The following is a 13,263-nucleotide window of genomic DNA, read 5'->3' as shown; positions in this document are numbered from 1 at the left end:
CATAAATTTCAATTTTAAACCCGTTATATAACATAAGTTTAGGGTTTCATTAGGGCCAATGGTAAATGTTTGTTAAAAGATATCAACAAATACACGCGAGTGATCATGTGATTCGGGCATTTGAAGCACGTGTATTTGCTTATAGATAAGCTTTAAAGTCGAAATTTCGATATTTGAAAAGTCAAAATTTCGTCTTTGAAAAAACAGTTTATTGCCAATTTTATTTTTACTATGTCCCTAATACGCTTCCGTACTGTTGCCTCCTATTGCAGGCTGAAGAAAAAAAAATCGTATGCTTCAACAGTAGAGAAAAATAACAGATTCATATATTGATCCTTCTACGTGGTTCCCGAAAAGAAGTTGAAAGAGTAAAAAAGTTCACGGACGTCGGACCCAAAATTTGATACATTCAATATGAAATCTTTCTATCATATGCCTCAACAGAGAAAAAAAAACACATTTTAATATTGACGAATCGACTAAAAATAATTCAACAATATACATAATAAACTTTGTTTGGAAAAGTCAACTTTTTTAAAGCAACTTTCTAAATTATGTTTCCGAAAAACTTAAAAACTGCATTTATTTATTTATTTTTTTTTTTAATTTAATGTAACTTAATCATTTTACACAATATACTTTCCACTATTCAAATAATTGTTTTGTGCACTACTTTGTAATGTTTTTCACTGAAAACGTAGCATTGAGGTGTATTTTCCGGAATTTGCCGAGTATCACCGGAATGCCATGTGATAACGTTACGGAACGGCATGTGATAACAATCGAAGCATGTGATAAACTTTTCATATCAGCCCGCTAAACACCAATTCGAAAAATCTGGAAAATATTTTTATTTAATGCTATTATCATACGGTAAAAATCATATGTTATTTAGTCTAAGTATATGATATAAAAAAATATATGGTTAAAACAATGCACTATTTTAATAGCACTGACTGGTTGATATTTTTACGTTTATAGACGTTATAGTAAGGAGATAAGGTCAACATGTACAATAGAGCAAGCAATCAAGCACACGCAGTTCTACCCAAATATAAAACAAATAGTATTGCTTCTGTTAGTCTTGACATGCAGATGGGTCTTGTAGTTGTGAAAGATTGTTTTCTGCCCTACGGCGCCTTAAACCATCACTGGGGTGAGGCTGATGACTGCGTTACTCGATTCACGGTCATCTGAAGATGTCGGATGAAAAATTAGGTCAGTATCTGTATTGTCTGTTAAAAGTGTTTCTGTAACATTTTCTTTACAAAGCATACATTGGTTAGTCCTATAATATAAGACTCTGAAGGTTCATATCATTTACATTCAACGTTTTCTATCGGATATTTTTTTTTTTACTGTCAAAGTTGAACCTCAGAGGTTCAACATTGATAGTAACGTTGAATGTAAATGATATGAACCTTCAGAGTCTTATATTATAGGACTAATACATTGGTATGATGTAAATTTATAAAAGATTCACACGGAAATTTCAAATTACTACCGAGAAATGTGTATGAAACAGAAAATTCGATTTGAAAAAATCGCTAAGATGACCGTAAATCATCATTAAAATATTTTCGTGATTGGGTAAAACGGATGATCGTGACTATACTAATGGATTACCGCAATTTTTAAAGGATGACTGTAAATTCGAAATATCCGTATTTGTATTCATAGCTTTTTGTTGAGTTTGTCTCAATAGCAGTTCGGTTAGCTAATATAACTATGTTAAAATCAATTTCTAATTAATTTTATATGATAATTACAAACCTTGTAGGAGATGTTATGCGGTCTGCCTTTTATGTCTCTTTAATTTGAATTAAATAATTCATGAGTGTGAGCACTCCACTATGTTATAATTTTATATTATTTATTACTAGTATTTCATTCTAGAAAGATTCTCTTTTTCATTTGAATTTCATATAAAAGGATATTAAGTATTATTATTTAACTTTTTCTGGTTAAACAGTGCACTTTTTGCAGTCTTCTGCTTCACGGATAGTTGGTTTTAAATGTAAACTGGAATCCTGAGTTTGCATCCTGGGCAATCGAAGAAATTGTAAACAGGGAAAATTTGTAATAAACAAGACTTAGTATCTATTAAAAAAAAATATATATATATATATCAATTTCTTTTTATCGGTATTAAACTGTTTGTCGTATTTTGAGTTCATGACAATAATAGTAAATTGCATATTATTGATCGTAAACAATGAAATATTTATTGATAACAACATTAAAATTTTAATACAAATTAACAGCGATACAATGAAAAGTAACTGACTGTTGAAGAAAAAATTATCATCTAAAAACATATGAATATCCAGTTATCGAGCCCATGTGTAAGGAATCCCAGAAATAAAAAAAAATATCTTTTGGATTGTAGTTGCGTTCATAACAGGGCCATTACCGTATTTTAGTAATCTTGTTTTCATGATGATAGCGAAAAAATGTAGCTAAAAGTATTAAATGCTTCTTTTAGTAATTTCATAGGCCTGGCCGGGTTGTAAAAGCGTGCGTACACTTTAAAACGAAGCTCTTCAATCCGCGGTTCATACAAAATGTACTTGTTAGTGCTTCATATAAAAGTTACCTGTAATTTACATATAGTGACTAGGATGGGGAGTTGTTTCATTCGCACGCATACCACATTTACTAGTATCTTAAATTCTTATTTATTATACATAATTTGAATGAGAATTTTAACAAAAATATAAACCCAAATTCTAAAAGGCTGATATACTGATATCTTACTATATCAGTATATAAGATAACCTTTCGGAATCCAATAGGTTTATATCAATATGCACTGGCAGATCTGCATGTTTGAAGTTTGCAGTAAATACATGTGAGAGATATCATAGCGCGGAATTTTAAATTTCATGGTTATATTTTTACCATGGTCAGTTTTCCAGTCATAAGGAATAATACCTGTTTTAAAAGGACTTGTTAAGATAATGCCATGGTAAATATATGTGCAATTTCATCATGTTCATGTAAAAGTTCTTTCAAAAATATTGGTTTATATTCATCTGGGCCGTCTGCTGCTTTGTTTTTGATTAACATTTTGTAAGAGTTTTTATTTGTTCACCTTCTTTTCAAGTTTTATGAAGAATTTTCCACGGCCCGCCGGGATATTCAGGTGGAAAGGCATGTTAGATGTATGCGAGATATTGTTTCATACCCGCCAACTTTTCAAAATGCCCATGGGGTTTCAAGTTACCAACTTACAGTTCTACAAAACCTTCAAGAGGTCATCAAATACATTGTAATGTTGTATTTTGGCTTCTTCATACTTTGGCAAGCATATTGCCATTGAAAATTAATTGTTTTGTTTAAAACTGTGGACACAATTTCTCTTTTAAAATTTTTGGGAGCCTCCGCGGCATGGGGGAAATCCGGGCACAGGTATTTGGGGCATGGACCCCCCTTTTTTGGACCTCACTAAAAAAAAATGTTTGGTGTTTTTTTTTTTTATTTATTTACAATTTTCTACAATGTATAAACATATAACTTTTTTACTATCCATACGAGCCCATGGTCAGTTTTCAGAAGCTTCTTTTTTCACTTAGGGCTCGTATGGATAGTAAAAAAGTTATTGTAATCGACTAGCAATGGGTTGTTGAGACTTGATATATGTTTATACATTGTAATAACTTTTTTACTATACATACGAGCCCCAAGAGAAAAAAAAGAAGCTTCTTTTTTTCACTTGGGGCTCGTATGGATAGTAACTGAAAGTTATTGTAATCGACTAGCAATGGATTGTTGAGACTTGATATATGTTTATACATTGTAGAAAATTGTAAATAAATAAAAAAAAAAAACAAATAATTTTTATTTTAGTGAGGTCCAGAAAAGGGGGGTCCATGCCCCAAATACCTGTGGGCCCCAGCAAATAGTGACAGTTGGCGGGTAAGTTGTTTGCAAGTGTGAATACTGACTGAAATTGTGGTTTTTAAAAGTGCACCACCTTTTTTTTGCGGTAATAAGATTTCTATCTTGAAATTGTGATTTTTAGTAATATCATAATGGAAGGATGTGTTAATAATTTATATAAATATGTTTTTGGAATCCGGAATTTCATATCTGTAACGGACTAACGGTCATTTATCCAGTGATTATCTTTACTTTCATATTTCCTATTTTTTTGTAGAGACTTCCCAATCTTTTTGTTGCGAAAAATATCAGCTTAAGCATCTTTTTATTTTTCATTTACACGAAGGTATAACTTGGATGGTAAGCAGATCATATGAGGGTCAGTATATATATAATCAGTGTATAATCAATGCATCAACTATCTATAAGGATTTGGGAACGAAAGCATCCACCATGTCCACTGGCACTTACTAGAACCATTTTTGTTCACTGACACTGTTGAACAGTTCATGATGTTGTCGTCATGGTTAGGTGAGAAGGGGCGGATTCAGCCATTTTAAAAAAGGAGGTTCCAACTGCATGTCCCCATTCAAATGCATTGATTGTCCAGAAAAAAGGGGGTGTTCAACCCCCAGAACCCCCTCCCCCCTGGGTCTGCCAATTAAGCGGAAAAAGGGTTTACCTCATGAAAAATTGTTCTGAGTCAGTGCAAACAAATCTGTGAAGTGTTTTGAAAGGCTAGCATATTACTCCCCCCCCCCCCCCTCCGTTTAAAGAGGGTAGCAATACACCTTATTGCTATTTGTCCTTTAGTTTTAGCCGCCATTACTGGATATCACACAGGTTCCCATGAAATTTTCACGTCATAAAACAAAAGATCTGACGCCACAATGGAAAGTGAGTTTTGCATGCATCAAAAGTTCAAGCGATAAGGTGTATGGGGGTACCTTCATGATATATATATAGCAATAAAAATTCTTGCCCAATGGCGTTAACAGTAATTTTTAGTGCCTGACGATAAAATGTACTCCTTCTTTTATACGATAAAAAAATCTGTTGAATTTGACAAATCACATTATTTTTTTCTCTAAAAATTATAGTAACAATATTTATTTGAGACATCTGACGAATCACGATAAGAATATTTTGACTAATCTTAGCAAAATTTTAACCAATTTGACACTTATGCCTAATGGTAGCCGAAATGACCGGCCCCTGATGGTAAAGGGCAATTGCCACCCTCATGAAACAGTCAAGGGACTTATTGACATAAGTGATTTTTAAATCACTAATTTAACTAAGTAGCAAATAAGAAGTTTTGTCACAAATTGTGAATTTGTAGTTTTAACAAAATTTTAACCACATAGGTTTAGATAATCATGATAATATCTTTTCATTGGTAAAATTGGGAAAAAATGAACAAGGGGGAGAGGGGTGTTGAAATTAGTGGACTGGAGTTTATAAAAATAATGATACTGAAAGAAGTGATTTTTTGACAGGAAATTGAGGTATGATACTAAAACAAGTGCATTTTTATGTTATTAACCCAGATTCAGTACAAGGTAATCACCTGGTCACACAGATGTTGGTTCTGATAATGTAAGCAACATAATTAGTCCTTGATTATTAGTATTCTATATTTAAAGCTACATTAAAATTAAATCACTTAGTCTAGAGATTTATTATTGATTATTTTGTACTACTCAAATAGGTGATTATTTATAAAAGAAAGACAACTCTTACTTACTTAGTCGTATAAGATCAGCAAAATCAGTATGTTAAATTTGATGTATGCCTTTTTGTGCTTCTTCGTTACATTTGTTGTTTTTATAGTGATTAAGATGATAACACAATATTGACTGCTGTACCCCTATTTTTGACATTTTTACTCTTTGAGTATGTTTGTTTTGTTCATGCATAGTTTACAATGTTATTGAATTTGATACAACTGTCATACTACAAGTGAGAGGTTTAGCTAGCTATAAAACCAGGTTCAATCCACCATTTTCTACACTAGAGAATGCCTGTACCAAGTCAGGAATATGACAGTTGTTATCCATTCGTTTGATATGTTTGGACTTTTGATTTTGCCTTTTGATTTTGGACTTTCCTTTTTGAATTTTCCTCGGACTTCAGTATTTTTGTGTTTTTACTTTTTACAACCTTTACGAATATATATATATATTGTTACTTAAATCAGTGATTTTCAAAAATCACCAATTCAAGTATTAACAAACGGGTTTGGCATTTTTTCCCAAATTAGATATTTATAACCAAATGGTATATGTTATTTTTGTATACATGTACTTATAAATTTATACTACACTTCCACATTATCTTATTGAACAAAAGTTTTCTTATTTAATTAAATGGTCGTTTGGTAAAGCTGAATGTAGATATATTTGCTGCAACTCATTTAAAGCCTTCTTCTCTAATGAGAAAGGTAAATATGCTGGATATACTTACTGGAGGTGTGATGAGATGATTGAAGCTGTTAAGTTTCTCCCTGATAATATTTATGTACGTTTCGGCAACAAAGTTTTATTGACAGGTTGTACATGTATGTATCCCCATGGGCACGAATTGTGCCCCTTTAATAGCAGACTTGTTTTGTACTGTTACGAATCACAGTTTATGACTAAACTCATAAAGACTCGTTGAAATTGCATTTAATAGATAAATTCAACAACACTTACTGTTATCTGGATGATATTTTTTCGTTAAATAATCAAAAATTTTCTCAATATACTGCTGAAATTTACCCCAAGGAACTTACTTTAAATAAATCAAATTTATTCGGTAATAACTGTCCTTTCCTGGATTTAGATATTTAGGTTTTAAACGGGAAATTAAACTCCACACTAAAATTTACGACAAAAGAGACTATTTTTTCGTTCCTTATTGTTAATTTTCATTTTTAGATGGCGATGTTCCTTTGGCACCATCTTACGGTGTTTATATTTCACAACTTGTTCGCTATGCCCGTGTCTGCTGTGACGTTTTTTATTTTAACGAACTCAACCTATGTATTACTGGTAAACTATTAAACCAGGGATATCATGGATATCGTTACCATAAATTACTTAAAACCTTTACTAAATTTTTCCATAGATATAAAGATTTGGTTTTGAAGTTTGAGTGTACCTGTAGAAAACTTATTTCAAACGGAATAGCACATCCTCATTTTTACGGAAATGTTGTTAACCGTGCCCCATAAATTTAGAAATGATCCATGTAAACTTGTCGCTCCTTTAAATAAACTTTTTCTAAAAGGTTACCTATTCAACACTGTAATAAGATCATTGAATATTGTTTTTATTGGTATAAATATTGATTTTGTTATCAGTAGATTAAAAGCTAACTAAATATTACTAGTATGTTATATACATGTACATACATATTCATGGATCTACAATCTGTCGATACATGTACCTGTAACTTGGCATTGCACAAGGTCATGTTTTTCTCTGGCTGTTTATGACGTCTTTACACTAAATCCATAGGATGTTGGATGTGTACGGATTGATAGTTTAGTCTTAGATGCATGATTTTTTTATTAGTTGTTAGTGGCTTTGAACTAGCTGTCAGATAACTGCCAGTACTCTCAGATCTGTTCATTGTGTCTTTTTGTGTCGGGATGTATAAGTACCCGGCCACGTCCACTTGTATTCTTGTCCATCTGATGAGTTAAGCCTTTTTCAACTGATTTTTATAGTTGGTTCTTATGTTGTACTGTTATACCACTGTCCCAGGTTAGGGGAGGGTTGGGATCCCGCTAACATGTTTAACTCCGCCACATTATTTATGTATGTGCCTGTCCCAAGTCAGGAGCCTGTAATTCAGTGGTTGTCGTTTGTTTATGTGTTACATATTTGTTTTTCGTTCATTTTTTTACATAAATAAGACCGTTAGTTTACTCTTTTGAATTGTTTTACATTGTCTTATCGGGGCCTTTTATAGCTGACTATGCGGTATGGGCTTTGCTCATTGTTGAAGGCTGTACGGTTACCTATAGTTGTTAATGTCTGTGTCATTTTTGGTCTTTTGTGGATAGTTTTCTCATTGGCAATCATACCACATCTTTTTTTTATATTTTAACTGTGCAAAAAGTTTGTTTTTTTCAATTCAAGGGAAAATATTGCACATGTACAGTTCTATATGATTATATAATGCCAATGAAGTACATCATCATAATCATTGTACATGCATATTTACTGGCAGCTAGAAATGCTATTGCATGTACACAAATATTCTATCCTTTTTGTGCTTGTTGTTCAAATTGTTTCCAGAAATATCCAAACGTTACGTTTTTTTTAGCAAAGATAAAAGGGACTCTTCCATGAAAGATCAAAATGACCTACAATGTAATTCTTTTTCATAAAGTTACCAAGTTTTTCCAAGATCCTAAATGACAATAATGTTGGGAGAGAATAAAATAGATAAACAAATTAAATTTTTTTTGCAATCAAGTATTTCAATAAAATAATTTTTTTTACTTTTACGTTGAAAAAGTACATTTTCATTGCCCTGTATTGAAAAATACTTAAAAAATTGATCAAAAGGCTTTCTACAACTTTTATGATCTTCAATGTCATATATAAACTATGTTTCAACTTACAAAATGCCCCAAAACAACATTTTTAGATTATTTTTGTTGACACTAGTCTAAAGTTCTTAGCTGTTGGTCTAGAATTTATGTCTTACAAGGATAGTTGGTATCATAGGTGGATCCAGGGGGAGTCCTGGGGGGCCCAGGCCCCCCCTTTTGTGGAAAAAATTTGGTTGATTATAAAGGCAGTCACTGAAGCATTACAGTGACTGGAGTGGGCCTCCCTTAGGTCAGTCAACAGGCCCCCTTATGAAAAGTTCTGGATCCGACACTGGGTATTATTTACTTGCATGGTAGAAGAATTTTTGATTTGCAATTTTTTGTTTTTTTGCAACATGTTCAGAACAGGCAACATTATTTGGATAAGATATGAACATGATATATACTTCAGTTTAAATAAAACAGTGAAATTAAGAGACCCATACTATTTAATTTGAGCTTATTTTATCCTCATACTGGAAAAGCACTTTTCCTACTAAAGACCTCCTTTTCAGCAATAGGGCTTTATTAATGTTCATTTTCCCCCACCATACCTGATTATGAAATTATTCAAACTACTCTTCTAATCTTTCCATGAGTGATTTCCATCACTTTGATTAAACTAATGTGTTTAGGTCCGATGCAAAGACTATAAGTGAATCAATATTAAGGCCAAAATATGCAATCTTTAATGACCTGACAACAGTATTGTAACTATATAGTTTAATTGAAGTGTTTTCATATGATCCTAGCTAAAAAATGTAATTATAAGTATTGAATGCTTCTTTTTGTAACTTCATAGGGGTGTAAAAGCGTTGATAGAAAATGTACTTCGGTCAACGCTTTTACACCCCAATGAAGTTACAAAAAGAAACATTCAATTCTTAAATGCAATGTTTTATGTTTTCACATGCTTCATATTATATAGTTAGTTAACAACACTTTTGTCTGTACAAAACCCTTGTCTGTTTTATTTGAGCTGCTAGTCATGAAGTTTCTTTCTAATAAAATTTTCAATTGAAAAATACTTACCATACTCAATTGTCTTTGTTTTCAGACAAAAAATGGCAGAAATTTTCCTTAAAGAAGACAGATATGGAGAAAAAGTATTAAAGACTCTGGACACTTTAAGGAAAGAAAGAAAATGGATTGATTTTTATATTGAAACTAAAACAGATCTAGTCCCTGTTCATCGCATTGTTTTGGCAGTATCTGAGATCCCCCATTTGCAGACACATGTTTTTCTTTGTCAGGATGTTAATACTCTAGACCTGACAGACTTCAAAAAGGAAATAGTGGAAATATTCATTTCTTATCTTTATACAGGAGAAGTCAAACTAGTTGGAGAATCCTACATAAGAGATTTTATCAATCTTTGTAAAAAGCTAGATTTCAAAACTGTGCTGTTACATAACGAATTTCATCCCTATATCTATATACAATCGAAACTTGATGGCTGTAATTCAGATTTATTAAACCAGTGCACTTCATTAACATTAAGAGCTAAGGGAAAAGATAAAGATAATGCTAATTGTCCCTCTAAAGTTACCTCCCCATTAGATGAAAACTTTACTTGTTTATCAGAAGAATCTTTAAAGGGACTTAACTCAAATACAGTTTTTATGACTTCAACTGTAAATGGTCAGATGTTTGTAAAAACTAATTCAAAAATATCCATAAACCAACCTGACAAAAATGTAAGCTCAAAAAGTGTAAGCGAAGAAAAATTTGATCATTTTACATCTTGTGAATCCACTGAAAATGAAAATTTTTCTGAGGTTTTTGATATAAAACAAGAGCCAGAGACTTACAATGAACCAGATATTAAAATGTCAGAATCGATACAAAATAAAGATTTACCGATATTTTATGAAATAAAAGTAGAGCCAAATGATGATGAAAGATCTGCGATTGAATCGCCTGAATCAGCAAATATTCAAAGAAAACTTTTTTCTACAGGAAATAAGGGGAAAAATACTAAAAAATTGTTGCTAGGTAATGTGAAATCAACATTGAATCATGAAGAAAAAGCTAAAAAGATTAATATATTACCAGACATTGTAAAGCAGAATGCTGGAAGACTAATGTCAAAAGATGTTACAATAGACCAGGAAGAAACTAGTATAGGTTTGGAAATAAAAGGGTCTGAGCTTGGTGAAGATGGTGAAAACCAACAGTTGAAAATGGTTGGAATTCAAGATGATATGGTTATAGAAGAGGAGCAAAAAAATCTGGATTCTGTAAGTCTTTCTTAAAATGAAAATCTCAAAAAAAGTCATTTAAGTGTATAATTGCACATGTACAGTATGATATATGGACAATTAGACATGTATGTCTAATGTTAAACATTGTTAAAGGGGCACTAGCTACAAGATATATAAAAAATCTCATATATTATTTTTTTCCTCAATCAATAATGAAATACAAAAAGTGAAATAGTAATTCCCTTTAGCAGCCAGTACATGTATGTTTTGATCCAATTTTGTCAAAATAAGCTAAAAAACAGTGATAATGAATTATTCACTTGCAAGTGAATAGTTCTTCCTCATTGAATCAGTATTCATCATGTTCATGTGAACTTCAATTTTCATATTCCTCTATTATCATTTTCTATATAATAATCAGGGCCGTAAATTACACAGAGGCATGAAGGCAGTTGTACGGAAGTGTAGTATTAGGGACATAGTAAAAATTAAATTGACTGAACTTTTTTTCCAAGTGACAGTCGAAAATTTTGACATTCCAAATCTTTAAATTTGGAGTTTTAATTAAAATTTTAAATTTTCTGATCTCGAATTTCTGACTTCTTTTTCATGTGTTTTTATGATTTTATAATGTAAAAAAAAAACACTTTAACATTGCAAATTGTATATAACATATATTTTGATCTGTGTAGAAATACATATACATTTTGTAATAAGATGTGGTATGATTTACAATGACTATGAGACAAATCTCCACCAGAGACCATATAACATATAAGTTAACACTATACATGTATCTGGTCCCCATGCAGCCTTCCTGTAAACATGTAATTCAGATTTCTTCAACATTTACATGATTTATGTGAATTGTTTTTCAAAACAATGATTTGTGATGATGGTCTTAAGCTTGTTATTTACATGTACAAAAATGTAGAACTATGCTAAAAATTGTTTAAAGGGAAGTAACCCTTGTTTTACATGGTTAAACCTGGGTCAATTATGTACATGTTAGCTCTGAGACACGTGAGATGACTTTTAAGCATTGTTACGAATCCATTTCTGTAACCTTAAAATCTGAATTATTTATAATTCAATGGGAATTAAACATTTTAAACGTTATCAATCTGTATCATTATGAATAAAACAAAGACTTTTTTCTAATTTTCAGAAGATTACAAGAACGTTAACATTTGTGAAGACAGCAAGATCAAGATCGAAGAAAGATAACACACGTTATTTATGTCAGCACTGTAACTATATAACACACGATAAAAGTAATTACAATAAACATACCTCGCAGCATACAGATAAAACCTATATGTATATAGCACCGAATAAAAATACAAATTGGAATAAAGCCCAAAGCATTATGGGACCAAAAATTAATGAATCGATAAAAAAATCTCCTACTAAAGTAGAAAGACTTGCCAAGAACTCATCTGATCAGGTTTTACCTGCTAAACAACCAAAGTGGCAAATTTCTTGTGCAGAGTGTGGGAAAACTTTCCGTAGTAAATATGGACATACCTTGCATATCAAGAACACAATATGGACTTTAAATACCTTTGCAGTGTGTGTGGTCAAGGATTCAATCAGGCCATTCAATACAGCCATCATTGTAGACGTCACCAACATCAGATTAAAGTTGATACATGTCCACTTTGCAAGACTGAATTTATGGGCTTAGGTTCTTTAAAGCGCCACCTAGAGACGTGCAATAAGTCTGGTTCCTATCCCCATCATTGTGATATATGTGGTTCAGGCTTTAGTACCAAAGCAAAACTTCAGGAACATAATAAAGGGAAACATGAAGAAGCCAGATATTCTTGTCGGATATGTTATAAAAAATTCAACTGGAGATCAAGCCTGAAGGCACATGTTAGATGCAAACACAAAGACTTTCATTTACATGCTGAACCAGAATAGTTTGAATGACTTTGTTATAACATGGATTTTGTTTCACAATATTTTTTGTTTTGTTTTTTTTGTTATGGTTTAGTGTACTTTAAAAGTGCTGAAATAAAGCAATAAATTTTAAGCTTTCCTTAAAAAAAGAAGAGTTTGTTACACCAATGTTTCTGGTTTAGAGGACGGTTATTTTCTCACTTAAACTCATGGTAAAAGTCCACCTAATCAGAGGTGGATTGAGTTTTTTTTCAGGGGGCCCAGGTCCCCCCTTTTCTGAGAAAAATTGGTTAATTATAAAGGGAATCACTGAAGCATGACTGGAGCTGGCCCCCTCTAAGGCAGTCAGTGGGCCCCCACTTAGGAAAATTTCTGGATCCGCCACTGCTTATTAATACTTGTCCAACATCAGTATCCAATTGTCATTTCTTGCTGTTGGCCCTGCTTGGTTATTTTTGGTTTATTAAAAAGATACAGGCTTTTGGGTTTTCTCCTTTGATTTACATTGTCTGTTATAAAGTACTTTAAATTGAAGTCTGCATAGTACCCTTTAGTATGTTGATGACATATTTTGTTTATGTGTTACATATTTTATTTTTGTTCATTTTTTATATAAATAAGGCCTTTGGTTTTCTCATTTGAATTGTTTTACATTGTTATATTGGGGCCTTTTATAGCTGACTA

The 13,263-nt window shown here is 32.0% G+C and overlaps 1 long non-coding RNA gene across 1 annotated transcript; it reads left to right on the top strand.

Annotated features, from left to right (window-relative positions):
- Window positions 1–4,123: 4,123 nt before the first annotated feature.
- On the top strand, window positions 4,124–12,712 carry LOC143075262 (uncharacterized). Its single transcript, XR_012978273.1, has 3 exons — window positions 4,124–4,261; window positions 9,528–10,710; window positions 11,843–12,712. It is a non-coding gene; the product is annotated as an uncharacterized LOC143075262 (long non-coding RNA).
- The last annotated feature ends 551 nt before the right edge of the window (window positions 12,713–13,263 follow it).

The sequence above is a fragment of the Mytilus galloprovincialis genome, chromosome 5 (assembly GCF_965363235.1).
Source record: "Mytilus galloprovincialis chromosome 5, xbMytGall1.hap1.1, whole genome shotgun sequence".
Lineage (NCBI taxonomy): Eukaryota > Metazoa > Mollusca > Bivalvia > Mytilida > Mytilidae > Mytilus > Mytilus galloprovincialis.
Note: the sequence above shows the minus strand (reverse complement) of the source record. Positions and strands in the feature narration are given on the sequence as shown.